The sequence below is a fragment of the Capricornis sumatraensis genome, chromosome 19 (genome assembly GCF_032405125.1).
Source record: "Capricornis sumatraensis isolate serow.1 chromosome 19, serow.2, whole genome shotgun sequence".
NCBI classification, from domain to species: Eukaryota; Metazoa; Chordata; class Mammalia; order Artiodactyla; family Bovidae; genus Capricornis; species Capricornis sumatraensis.
This window is the reverse complement of record NC_091087.1, coordinates 32,995,942-33,009,493: the sequence shown is the minus strand read 5'-3', so window position 1 is coordinate 33,009,493 and position 13,552 is coordinate 32,995,942. Positions and strand designations below refer to the sequence as shown.

Genomic DNA, 13,552 nt, shown 5'->3' with positions numbered 1-13,552 from the left:
TCTTAGGGGCCAACAATCAGCAGGAGTTGAGGGCCATTTTTCTATTTATTTTTTTGAAAAGTATTTATTTATTTGACTGTGCAGGGTCCTAGATGCAGCTTTCAGGATTTTTTAGTTGTGGCTTTCGAACTCTTAGTTGAGTCATGCAGGATCAAGCTCCCTGACCAAAGATCAAACCTGGGCCTCCTGGAGCAAGGAGTCTGAGCCAGTAGACCACCAGAGAAGGCCTTCTTTCTCCTTTTAAGAAGGGCAGGTGGCCTCCTGAACATCCCACTACTCTCAGTGGTCTTCATTCATTTTGACCATCTTCCTGGGCCAGAGGCATTCATGTTTGTATCCCAGCCAGGTGCTATGCTAGTCAATAAGATGCAGAGATGGATAACATGGTACATCTTCATGGGACAGCCTCTTGAACACAAATGCCTTTCCTCATTCACTCAACAAACTCCAAGTGTCTATTCTGTGTTGGTCTCTGTGTTGGTGCTAGGAATGAAAAAATGGAACACCCCACTGGTGTTCTTAAGAGTATAAACCTCTAGAGGAGAGAGATGTTGACAGATGATTGACATACAAAGTGGTTGCTATGGTAACACAAAAGCCACGGGCATGAATGATTAAACCTTCCTGTTCTGACCATACTGCCCAAAAGACTGGTTAACAGTGTTCCCAGCAGGCCTGGGATTGAGCAACTAGGGGATCAAGTTTTTAGAACTGACCAGAAGTAAGAAGACATTTTTTTTTCTTCCAAGGGCTATAAATTCTCTCTCATGGGTCCAGATGGGTATTAATACAGAGGAAGTATTAAGTAATAGTCATTCAGTCGTGTCCAACTTTTTGCAACCCCATGGACTGTAGCCCTCCAGGCTCCTCTGTCCATGGGATTCTCTAGGCAAAAATACTGGAGTGGGTTGCCATTACCTCCTTCAGGGGACCTTCCAAACTATACATTAAGGAGACTTCATTAATGTTCATTAGAGGATACCCCAGGTTAACTGTCATAGAAAACTCTCTCTTGAGCCTTTAAATTCTATACCAATTCTACACCTCTGGTTGGCCGATTGTTTGTTTCTTTATTTACGTTTTAAGGTAAATGACCTGGGGCTATTTGTTTCTATCAACCTGATTGCAAATCTAAAGGTGCAGTTGAAATGTCTATTTTTCTTGCCATCCTCAGAAGAGATTGCTGCAGATCTACTCTATGATTCTCATTCTTTTCAGCTTACAATACAAATAGCTTATTATTTTTTGCAACCCATGTCTTATAATAAAGCAGTGCTGAAAAATTAAATAGAAGAATGTTCAGTTGCCATATAGGCTACAAAAATGATTTGCTGGTGGTGATTTTTAAGCTTGATTCTAAATAGATTATGAAGAATGGCACTTGGAAGACGTGGTTCAACTTTTGCTATTTAAGGTATCCTGTAATCATTGGCACACTGTCCCTACAATTTCAAAAAGCGTAGAGCTTAGGCTCTTAAGGGTATAGCAGTGATAAAAGCTTTCCTAGTCATTTCTAAAAAGCAACGCTTCATAGTTTTCTGTCTCCAGTGGTTCTCTAATATGCTTGTAGAAGGAAGGCAACAGAAAACCAAGAATAAAAATAGCTGAGCTCTCCACAATTGGGCTTCCTGCTTACTTTCCCTGTTCAAAGAAAAGAGGAGACACCATCTTGCAATAGAGGCTTCATAGACTACTGGGCTCCTCCAGTGACAGTCGGCATTTGATGCCCCATATCTCTTGGTTCTTCTTGTTGCCAATGGTTGGTCTGGTGATGGTGGTGAAATGGGAGCAATTAATCTGTAGATGAGGGAGGGCTTCCTTTAAAAGTTGAAGGGTACCATCTGGCACAATTCCAAAGACTTGTAGTGTTTTTAATGTGGGAATTTCTCCAAGTTCAAGTAAAGTTTCAGGTATTATGTCATAGCACCGACTGGGTGATAGGTGTTGGAGGTAGCTGAGTTGGTAAAACTCTGGAAAGCAGTCATTTTTCGGCATGACACGATCACTTAAGTCTAGGTAGACAAGATTGGGACATCTTCCAACTAAGGTAGAGACATCTGAACTCTGCAGATTCTTTCGGTACCCGCTGAGATTCAGCTGGGTGATGGTCTCTGACACATGTGCAACAGCTACCTATAAATGCCTTTCAGTGAAATCATAGAGGTTCAGTTAATCCAATCTGGAACAGCTGCTCAGCAAGGTCTTCAGGGCAGATTCAGAGAATCCAGAAAACCCAGAAAGTTTAGTCGCAGTAAATTTGTGTTCTGAGCAAGATTATCAGCAATGGGATCTAAAGTCGGAGGCCTTCCAGGCTGAGATTCTGCAACTTCGAACAGTGAGACAGAAGGCTGTGCAGGGTAGACACATCGATCACAGGTCCAGGTTCAACAGGTCCAGGCGCTGTAGACGAAAACGGCTGAAATGTTCAACTAACGGTTGGTCCATAAATGATCGTGGACAGCGGAAGGCAACCACCCCTTGGGACAAAATACAGAGGAACACAGCTGCAAAAAATTGTCCAGTTATAGAGAATACATTCTACTCCAGGGATTTCAAAAGAAAGGCCTAGAATTCAGTTTGTATTCGGAGCAAAGCATGAATACAGATTGAGACTAAAATAGAAAATTTTAGGGCAAGAATCTGGTGCAGATGAGATGGCATAGGAGTGGAAAACTGCAGGGCACATAAGAAAACCCCAGCCCAACATACCTGTAGAAAACCATGATCTGAAAGGATACATGTACCCCAATATTCACCGAAGCACTGTTTACAGTAGTTAAGACATGGAAGCACCCTAAATGCCCATTGACAGAGGCTGCACTGCATCACCATTTGAAATGGCTCATCACTGATAACATCTTCTGCTCCTTGGTTTCAACATATATATATATATAAACACCCCACAAAGATAGTATCCAAGCAAACAAGTCTGCAGATCCAGTCTAGATCAGCGTGTCATTGCCATGGTTGTCTTGTGCACTTAAAAACCTTACTTTCAGTTCTTTTTAATCTCATATTATTAAAGGAGATATCAAGTGTAATTAGCATACGCTCAAAAGCATGTCGGCTTTCTCATCCTTGAAGAAAGGTTGTTTAATTAGTTTGAGCACACTGAGAATCAAGTTGTAGAAACACAAGCAAGCAAAACCACAAAAAAAGATCTTAACAGTGGAAAACTTCTCCAGTCTGACAACAAACTTATCCTTTGAAATTCATAATTAAGAAGTCAAACTTGTAGAGATCATTTTGTGTTTTTGGTTTCTCTCTCTCTCTTTTTATTGGAGGATAGTTGCTTTACAATGTTGTGTTAGTTTCTGCTGTGCAGCAAAGTGAGTCAGCCATACGTATACATATGTCCCCTCTGTTTTCCTCCAAGAGAGAACTATGACTCAGAATTTTGCTTTAGTTCATGGAGTTAATAAGTCAAGAATCTCAAATCCTGCAAGGTCTTTCTAGTTCCAAAGTCCAGGAGATCCACGCTGCCCTCAGCAGCCTCCCTCAAGGTCAAAACTTGGAGACCTTCTGTGCAGCAAAGTGAAGCAGCTATATGTATATATATATCCCCTCTATTTTGGATTTCCTTCCCATTCAGGTCACCACAGAGCATGGAGTAGAGTTCCCTGAGCTATACAGTAGGTTCTCATTAGTTATATATTTTTACATAGTAGTGTACATGTCAATCCCAATCTCCTAATTCATCCCAGCCCTCTCTTCCCACTTAGTGTCCATATGTTTGTTCTCTATATCTGAGTCTCTATTTCCGCTTTGCAGGAAAGATCGTCTACACCACTTTTTCTAGATTTCACATTGTAGTTTATTTGCCTTATTTTGTTTTACAAAAGAAATGCATGCTTATGTTAAAATTAAAATCATTTATAAGATTATCAAATGAAAACTAAAAAAAAGAAAGAAACCCTGGAGACTTTAACTAGACATGTTAGCTGCACACATTGCTTAAATCTGTGGGGCCAGCTCCCCCAAATATGAACTGGAATAATAATCTCTGTTTCATTACCCTAAAGCAGAGGTTATGAAAAAGAAAAATGGGGCAGTAGCTGAAGATCCATCTATAAAACTTGTAAGCCCACATTCTAAATATACAGATGTACTTTCATTTCATGGTCAAAGAGAATCACACTTCTCTCCACTCTTTTAAGCATCGCCAAGGCTTCTCAATGTTTTTATCTTCTTGTTTCGTCAGCAGGTTTCCTTAAACCTCCCTTTCTACCAAGCAAATTTCTCTGTCCCTTAAACCCGGATTCTCAGGCACCAACTCCTTCAGGAAACCTTCCCTGACTGCCTCTTCCATCTCCTTCGCAGCCCAGGCCTCTGTCAAAACTCTTGCCGCACGGCACTGTCTCTATTTTCACACATCACCAGACCCAGAGGTCCTCTGGTGAGGAGCTGTGGTCTAGTGTCTTCTGTACCCCTGGCCAGAAGTGGGATGTATGTTGCAATGCTCTGAAGAGGTCTGTTGAACCTAATAACATGGCATGAAACTATCGAGTCTGAGTTTCCTAGATGGACTTCTAGACCCAAACCCAAGAAGCAACTCTCCCTCTCATCAGGAAGAAACAGGCTGTCCCGAGTGAACCAGAGTGAAGAGCAGAGACAGCAACTCTGCTCTGCCCTCCTCTATCCAGCTGCTTCCACCTCGCTCACCCAGGTAGGTGGGACACCCTCCTGGGGGTGTTCCTAGGGTGCAGGACTTTCATTTTTAAAACTAGGACAACCTACAGAGGTGGGGCTGGGAGGGAGGCTCGAGAGGGAGGGGATCTAAGTATACATATAGCTGATTATCAGGTGGTGCTAGTGGTAAAGAACCTGTCTGCCAAAGCAAGAGATGAAAGAGATGCAATTTCAATCCCTGGGTCAGGAAGATCCCTTGGAGAAGGAAATGGCAACCCACTTCTGTATTCTTGCCTGAAAAATTCCATGGACAGAGAAGCCTGGTGGGCTACAGTCCATGGTGCTGCAAAGAGCTGGATGTGACTGAGTGACTGAGCACACACACACACACACTCACACATATGCACAACTGATTTACACATTGCTATACAGAAGAAACCAGCACAACGTTGTAAAGCAATTATCCTCCAATTTAAAAAAAAAAGATAAAAAAAGAAAACCAAGACAGTCCTAAGTCAACCATCCCCAGATTTCAGTGCCCGAACTTTCAGATTGTTCATTCTAACCCCAAGCATAGAGATGACCCTGCTGTGGGGAAGCGGTACTCTGACATGGAACTGGTCTGCCATGTCAGCCAGCAAACAGAGAGGCCTCCATCTCACCATTGCCAGGTGGCTGGGACACCAGCAATGGGGCTCCCACTGTCAGTGTCAGGGAACAGAGAACCCAAGCCCCAGAATCTTCTTAGCCAGACCCTCAGATGTCTGCTGTGTGGGGAGAAGGTCTTTGGGGAATACTCAGCAGCTTTCATGGCCTCTGCCTGCTAGATGCCACTATCATCTGTTTCTCCAGACGTCTCCATTTCCAAGTGTCTCCTGTGGGTGTCTGTGTTTCCAGTCACTCAGTCATGTCTCACTCTCTGCAACCCCCTGGACTGTAGCCTGCCAGGCTCCTCTATCCATGGGATTTCCAGGCAAGAATACTAGAGTGCATTGCCACTTCCTCCTCCAGGGGATCTTCCTGACCCACTGTTCGAACGCAAATCTCCTGCATTGGCAGGTGGATTCTTTACCACCGTGACACCTGGGAAGCCCCAGGGAGGAGCAAAAACACTCCTGGTTGGGAATCACTGTCTTAGATGGATCGTAGCCACCTTCCACTTTTCAAACCCTTTGCAAGTTCTGGGTGCATCACTTGCCATCTCTGAAGAGTGGGGTGTGGCATAGTCAGCCGCTTGGAAAACATCTACCATAAAAGTTCATGACTGGGGCTTTCTGGCTCTGTGCTGCCCTGAGATAACTAAGGGCTGGTGTGGTGGGCACTGTAGCAGCAGTTTACTTGCTGAGAAGACAGAGCCACGTAGATCTGCTTCTTCGATACTTGCTATTCTGAGTGGGGCTTGCTTCAGCCAAGGCTTTATTTACATCTGAAGGTCTCTGATGAGGCTTTTCTAGAGAGCAGATGGGGCTCTTCTCCTGCAGGGAGTGAGCATCTCAGAATAAGGGTGGAGACGACATTGGCAGAATGAAGCAGCTGGCTGGCTGACAGTTGTTCCACCGTGGGGCTAATTACAGCGGCATCTTCCTCCTTGTGGATCAGGAGGGAAAACACTGATCACTTACAGCTTCTGTCTTGGTTTTTCTGTGGCACCTGCTTCAGGCCTTATTGGTTGGTAGTCACCAGATGTCAGTTCTTGAAACAAGACAGTGCAGAGCAGAGGATGAAAGACATAAGCTGGGGGAACAAGACTCCACCACTGTGGTTTCCTAGCCCTTGTCAAAATCTGCATAAAAGTCAGCGAGACATACTAGAACATAAAGGACCAGACAAACAGACTCTTTGGAAGACAAGAGATGCAGTGGAAGCAGAGGTAGCTGTCAGCACCCCAACTGTGTCTCTTTGGTTCAGGACATTATGGTCCACCATGGCTGATTTATGTCAGTCTCTGCCTCTCTCTGCCTGAGGGCTTTGGAGGTGGCAGAGCCTGTGGCAAGCAGGAAGTACTGGAAAATTAGTCCTCTGCCTCCAGGGGCATGTAATGAATGGTCAAAAGCAGTTGGGGTAGCAATACCCCAGCTCCCTTGTCCCTTCTGCTTATACTCTTGACACAAGTATTCTATATCGGCTCTGGGTTTCTGGGTTAGGATTATGCTCCAACTATCTCCTTGTCTCTGTAGAATTTTTTGTTTTCTAACACACTGCATATTGGCTACTTTTTCTCTCCCATCTCACTTCCTCCGTCATATGAATGCATATTGGAATCATCGCCTAAGTAACCCATCTATTCTCAAATCCTCAATGTATCAATAAAGTTTATCTTTGAGGAAACCCAAACCATTGTATGCAGGTCAGGAAGCAACAGTTAGAACTGGACATGGAACAACAGACTGGTTCCAAATGGGAAAAGGAGTACGTCAAGGCTGTATATTGTCACCCTGCTTATTTAACTTCTATGCAGAGTACATCATGAGAAACGCTGGGCTGGAAGAAGCACAAGCTGGAATCAAGATTGCTGGGAGAAATAACAATAACCTCAGATATGCAGATGACACTACCCTTATGGCAGAAAGTGAAGAGGAACTAAAGAGCCTCTTGATGAAAGTGAAAGAGGAGTGAAAAAGTTGGCTTAAAACTCAACATTCAGAAAACTAAGGTCATGGCATCCGGTCCCATCACTTCATGGCAAATAGATGGGGAAACAGTGGAAACAGTGGCTGACTTTATTTTTGTGGGCTCCAAAATCACTGCAGATGGTGATTGCAGCCATGAAATTAAAAGATGCTTACTCCTTGGAAGGAAAGTAATGACCACCCTAGACAGCATATTAAAAAGTAGAGACATTACTTTGCCAACAAAGGTCCATCTAGTCAAGGCTATGGTTTTTCCAGTGGTCATGTATGGATGTGAGAGTTGAACTATAAAGAAAGCTGAGCACTGAAGAATTGATGCTTTTGAACTGTGGTGTTGGAGAAGACTCTTGAGAGTCCCTTGGACTGCACAGAGATCCAACCAGTCCATCCTAAAGGAAATCAGTCTGGAGTGTTCATTGAAAGGACTAATGTTGAAGCTGAAACTTCAATATTTTGGCCACCTGATGCGAAGAGCTGACTCATTGGAAAAGACCCTGATGCTGGGAAAGATTGAAGGCAGGAGGAGAAGGGGACGACCAAGGATGAGATGGTTAGATGGCATCACTGACTCAATGGACATGAGTTTGGGCAAACGCCAGGAGGTGGTGACGGACAGGGAGGCCTGGTGTGCTGCAGTTCATGGGGTCACAAAGAGTTGGACACAACTGAGCGACTGAACTGAACTGAAACCATTGACTGAATACTAATAGATGAGGACGTGGTATTTACCTCCTCTAAGGTTGCATCTGTATGTTGACAGAAGGGTGCACTCAGATATGCAATGTCAAATGCATCATTGGCACATGGCACATGTTGAACTTCCAAATTCAGAGGAGGGCTCTCTTGGTGGCCCCATGCAAAATTTAATTTCTTCACATTTCATTTTGAGATTGTTTGGCTTGATTTCTCACTTATGGTCCCGTCACTAAGTCAGGTTTGACTCTTTGAGACCCCATGTACTGCAGCACACCAGGCTTCCCTGTCCTCCACTACCTCCCTGAGTTTGCCCAAACTCATGTCCATTGAGTCGATGATGCCGTCCAAGCACTTCATCCTCTGTCACCCCCTTCACCTCCTGCATTCAGTCTTTCCCAGGATCAGGGGCTTTTCCAGTGAGTCATTTCTTCCCATCAGGTGGCCAAAGTATTGGAGCTTCAGCATCAGTCTTTCCAATTAATGTAGGGTTGATTTCCTTTAGGATTGACTGGTTTGATCTCCTTGTGTCCAAGGGTCTCTTAAGAATTTTCTCCAGCACCACAATTCAAAAGCATCAATTCTGTGGCACTCAACCTTCTTTGTGGTCCAACTCTCACATCCGTACATGACCACTGGGAAAACCATATCTTTGACTATACAGACCTTTGTCAGCAAAGTGATGTCTCTGGTTTTTACTACACTGTCTAGGTTTGCTATAACTTTCTTTCCAAGGAGTGAACATCTTTTAATTTTGTGGCAGCAGTCACCATCCACGTCAGCTCTAGATGGCAAAGACTTTGTATAGACTTGTGCGTTCTCATTTGCATTGGTTTATGTGTCAACACATTTTAAACGCTCTCATTTCAGTGTATGCACTGGTATATAGTTCTTGCTGATGTCGCGGAACTGATTGAAGCCCCTGTTTGCGGGTGATACCCAACAGTGATGTTGACTCTGGGTTAAATCTTTATCTTGAGCGTTTCTCTCCCCCCCCCCCCTTAGAGAATTGTTTAGATTTAACATCAAAAATTATGTCTCTGAGATTTGAAATAAAATTTTGGGTGATATTTATTAATTCCATTGCCTTTATTAGCTAAAAAGAAAACCCAGTTACACTCTTTGCAATACACAGGGGTTAAAAATATTTAATGATCTCCTGAGTAACTTTGTGGCAACACTAAGAAGAACTCAGCAGAACACCATTCCTCCACTTACCTGCCCAGCTTTAGCTGTCTCACAGCTGACGGCCATGCCTGGAGTTCTTAAAACAACCATAATATTTGCTAATTAGTTTACAATTTAAGAAATGCATGCTTGTTATAGATGTAGCCTGGATCTTAGCCAAGAAGGCTGAGATGTAGAAAAATCAGTTCAAGCCTCTAATTCCACATCCATGGGAATTCCAATGCCCCTCTCTAGATTTCTGAGAACTCCCAGGGGCATAAATTCTCAGTCATGTCCCTCTCTAGTTTTCTGCTTTCACTCAACTTCTGTTCTCATGGGTTTCTTCCTTCCATGGCTGGTCTCTTCCCTGCGCTGTGCACCCAAGTATGTAATTCATCTCCTTTCCCTGATTTCCTGCAAAAACACACAAAGCATTTAAGTATGTGTTGGACTTAGATGTTCCAGAATTAGGAGTAGGTTATAGCAAGCAAACAAGTACTATAAAGATGAAGATGAGACCTACCTGCTCTTTTGGGAACTCTGCACTGGAAGTTTTCGCTTGCTTCTTTTCTTCTGCAGTCCTGGTTTCTCGTAACCTGCCACCACACCTGTACCTCTCCCAGCTTCTTTCTCTGTCCTCCACTCGTTTGCCTTTCACTCTCAGGACAGGCAACATCATCATGTCCCCCTCCATTGTGCCCTTCCCTGCAGGAGGATGACATAGCCTATCCTGTTGAACCCAGGAGCGGCTGTGTCACAAGCTTTGTCCAAAGACACGTGACTGCAGGTGATGCAGGTTACATCATGCAAAAGATTTCCAAGTCACAGCACGGGTCATCACCTCTTTTTCCTCACCATGATGGAATTTCAGAAAGCAACTGCAGAAGCCTGGGCCCAGGGACCAGACAAGGGAGACTGGATGGGGCCAAGCTTACTTACCGATTCAAGGAAAAGAGCTGTTTTCTCTGGATTCTTCTTACATGATCAGGCCATCTATGACTAAGCATAATTTTTTTCTTTCCTTTCTAATTCCTTTATCTTCTTATTGAGAATCTCCTGTGAAGTGTTGAGTCAACTGAAGGTAGCAAGAGGCTCTGATGCTATCGATATTAGGGGAGAGCTCTGTAATTGTAATGACTGTGACAGACTTTCCATAGATAACTTTTATCAGATTAAGGAAGTCCTCTTTCATTCCTATCTTTATAAAGCTTCCTAACATAAACAGATATTGCATTTCATCAAATACTTTTCCTGCACATAGTTGAAATAATCATATGACCTCTCTCCTGTAACTTTTCATTTTTTCTTTGAGATTTTTAATATTTTCCACATGTTCAGAATTAAATCACTGGTTTTGCAACTATATTCTGAATTTAAACTTTACATTATCTTTTTTGAAAAATAATAATAATGACAATTGATTTTTGAGTGTTAAAGCAACCATGCATTACTAAAGTTAAAAAAGAATTTTTCATGTGCCACTGGATTTGAACTGCTTTATTTTATTTAGGAATTTTACATCTACATTCATAAAGAGTCTGGCTTATATTTGATTTTTCTTATAACGTCATTCTCTAATTTCTATCACAGGTTCACTGGCCTCGTAAACTGAGGTGAAATTCTTTGGAACTGGTTTGGAATTTTCTTTATGTAGGTCTTTCATTTCTTTTGGTTCAATTTGGGTGAATTTTGTTCTTCTAAGAATTTTTCTTTTTAAAATTTTTAAATTATTACCAGCACCAGTTCAATCCCTGATTGGGGAATTAAGATAAAAAAAATTTGTGGACACGTATACAGAAAGATGGATTTCCCTGATGGCTCAGACAGTTAAGAATCTGCCTGCAATGAAGGAGACCTGGGGTACTCCAGTATTCTTGCCTAGAGAATCCCATGGACAGAGGAACCTGGCAGGCTACAGTCCGTGGTGTCGCAGAGTCGGACATGACTGAGTGGCTAACATTTTCACTTTCATACAGAAAGATGGGGTTTCCCAGGTGGCACTAATGGTACAGAACCCACTTGCCAATGCAGGAGACATAAAAGATGGAGGTCCCTGCATCAGGAAGTTCCCCTGGAGAAGGAAATGACATTCTGGAGTGGACGGACAAAATCCCATGGACAGAGGAGCCTGGCACGCTATACAATCCATGGGATCACAAAGAGCTGGACACGACTGAAGCAACTTAACATGCATGCATACATATAGAAAAAGAGCAATTTCATTAGAGCTTGCAAAGAACCTCTATTTTGCTTTGTTGATTCTGTTACAAATTTTGGCATCTATTTCATTAATTCCTATTATTAGCTATTTCCTCCCGTTCATGTTCACTAGTGTCACCATATTCCTACACTAAATTTATTCCATTGTATGCTGATACAAGTCAAATATTTCTTTGAGTGTTTGGAAAACAAAACAAAAAAAGCAATGACACCCCTCCATCCCTCACTCTCTCTCTCTCTCACACACATTTTGTTGATGTGTTGGCAGATTCAGGAGGTTTATGAACCATGGTTCTTACATTGGTAAAATGTGAGCTTTAAGATACATTTTTGTTTTTCCCAAAGAGATAAGTTACAGTGCTGAGTCAGCCACACTCACTCTTATTGTTTCCCATTGACACCAAAAGCTCAGACTTCTGCTCCAACTCGCCCACCCCTGGGAGCCAGCCTGTGGTCTTGGAACCAGATTGGTCTCATTCCTTATGGAAACCAGAGGCACGACCTTGGCAGATGAGCCGCTGTGTTAAACACTTAGGCTGGACACCTCAGATATTGCCAGGTATTGAGCATTTTGCCCCAAATGCTGCCAGTGAAATGTTCCTGGAAAAGGAACATTTTTCAAGGTCAGTCTGTGTCTTTAAGGGCTCAAGTTTCAGATTTCAGCCACAAGGCTCCCTTGACCAAACTTGAAAGTTTGCTTTTTGCTCTGCATTGGAACGATGTTCAGTTTGCTATAAAACATCAATTCTCTTTCAGGTCTAAGAGATTTCCATTCCCTTCTGCTCACCTATCTCTGTGATGTTAAGAGCACCTGTGGCCGGAAGAGAGGTCTTCTGCCAGGTCTGGAAGCTTGGCCCAAGGAGCTGGTGTTCTTGTGCAGTGAGGTCATCTTCCAGAAGTACCAGACTGATGTGTTTTCATCTCTCTCACCCAGACACCACGTGTACTGGCAGCCATTCCTCCATCAAAGCATACAGGAGAGGGGAGGGCAAGTGTCTCCTGTAGAAATACAGAATGAGGGGTGTCTCCATCAAAGGAGGAGGAAGGGAGAAGTCACCCCTTCTGGCCACAAAGAACCATGGGAGGAAGGAGGGGGTTGGAAGCAGGAAGTCACTAGAGAAAGAGGTGTGTTCTGACTTTCCCAGCTGAAGTGGGAACCCTCCCAGCTAAGACTCCAGAGGCTTCCTCAGCTGCTGGAGAGGGGGCAGGAACACTGTCCATTGTTTCCTGGTGCCCCTATAAGATCAGAGGTGGATGGAGTTGGCTGGGAGGTTTACCTGGGGAGAAAGATATTGCTGTGTTATGGTGAGGGAGCGCTAGAGCTGCGGGCTGGAGGGCAGGCCATCCTGACCAAGAGCTGGCTAGGCACGACTTCCTGGTGCTCCAGGGGTTAGGACTCATGCTCCCAATGCAGGGGGCCTAAGGTTTAATCCCTGGTCAGGGAACCAGATCCTGCGTGCTGCAATTAGGATCTGGCACAGCCAATTAAATAAAGCACTCACTAGGCATCACAGCTAGACCTCCTGGACATGCAATCCTGGAGAAGGTTGAGATGGAATCAAGGCAGCAAGACTACTGAGCCCAGATAGAACCCAGGAGGACACAATTCAGCCTCAGGTGCCAGCTGGGCTCCTGACAATCAGGTGGACAGGGGCATCCTCATAGAGATCAGCAGAGCTGGAATGGACCGTGGCAGCATCACGGTCACACAAACGAGCTCTCTCATATAGCTAGATGCCATCCTGGAGATTAAGCAAGGTGAAGGAAGTAAAAGTCGCTCAGTTGTGTCTGACTCGGTGATCCCATGGATTGTAGCCTGCCAAACTCCTCTGTCCATGGGATTTTCCAAGCAAGAATACTGGAGTGGGTTGCCACTTCCTTCTACAGGGGATCTTCCTGACCCAGGGATTGAGCCAGGGTCTCTTACAATGGAGGCAGATTCTTTACCTTCGGAGCCACCAGGGAAGCCAAGTGAGGTGAAGAGGGATTAAAAAGAATTAAAAAACACAAAACATTTATGGGACTTTCCTGGCAGTCCAGTGGTTAAGACTCTGCACTGCCACTGCAGGGGAAATGGGTTTGATCCCTTCTCCGGGAACAAAGATCCCTCATGCCAAACAGTGCAGCCAAAAACTGAGGGAAAAAAATACAAAGCATTTATCCAAAAGAGACTGAATTCTCTAAAGAGGCTGTTCTACATTATTAGATCAGAT

At 43.8% G+C, this 13,552-nt stretch overlaps 1 pseudogene; it reads right to left on the bottom strand.

The window, feature by feature from the left end:
* Window positions 1–1,683: 1,683 nt before the first annotated feature.
* Window positions 1,684–9,813, bottom strand: LOC138094958 (S-phase kinase-associated protein 2 pseudogene; annotated as a pseudogene).
* Between the last annotated feature and the right edge of the window lie 3,739 nt (window positions 9,814–13,552).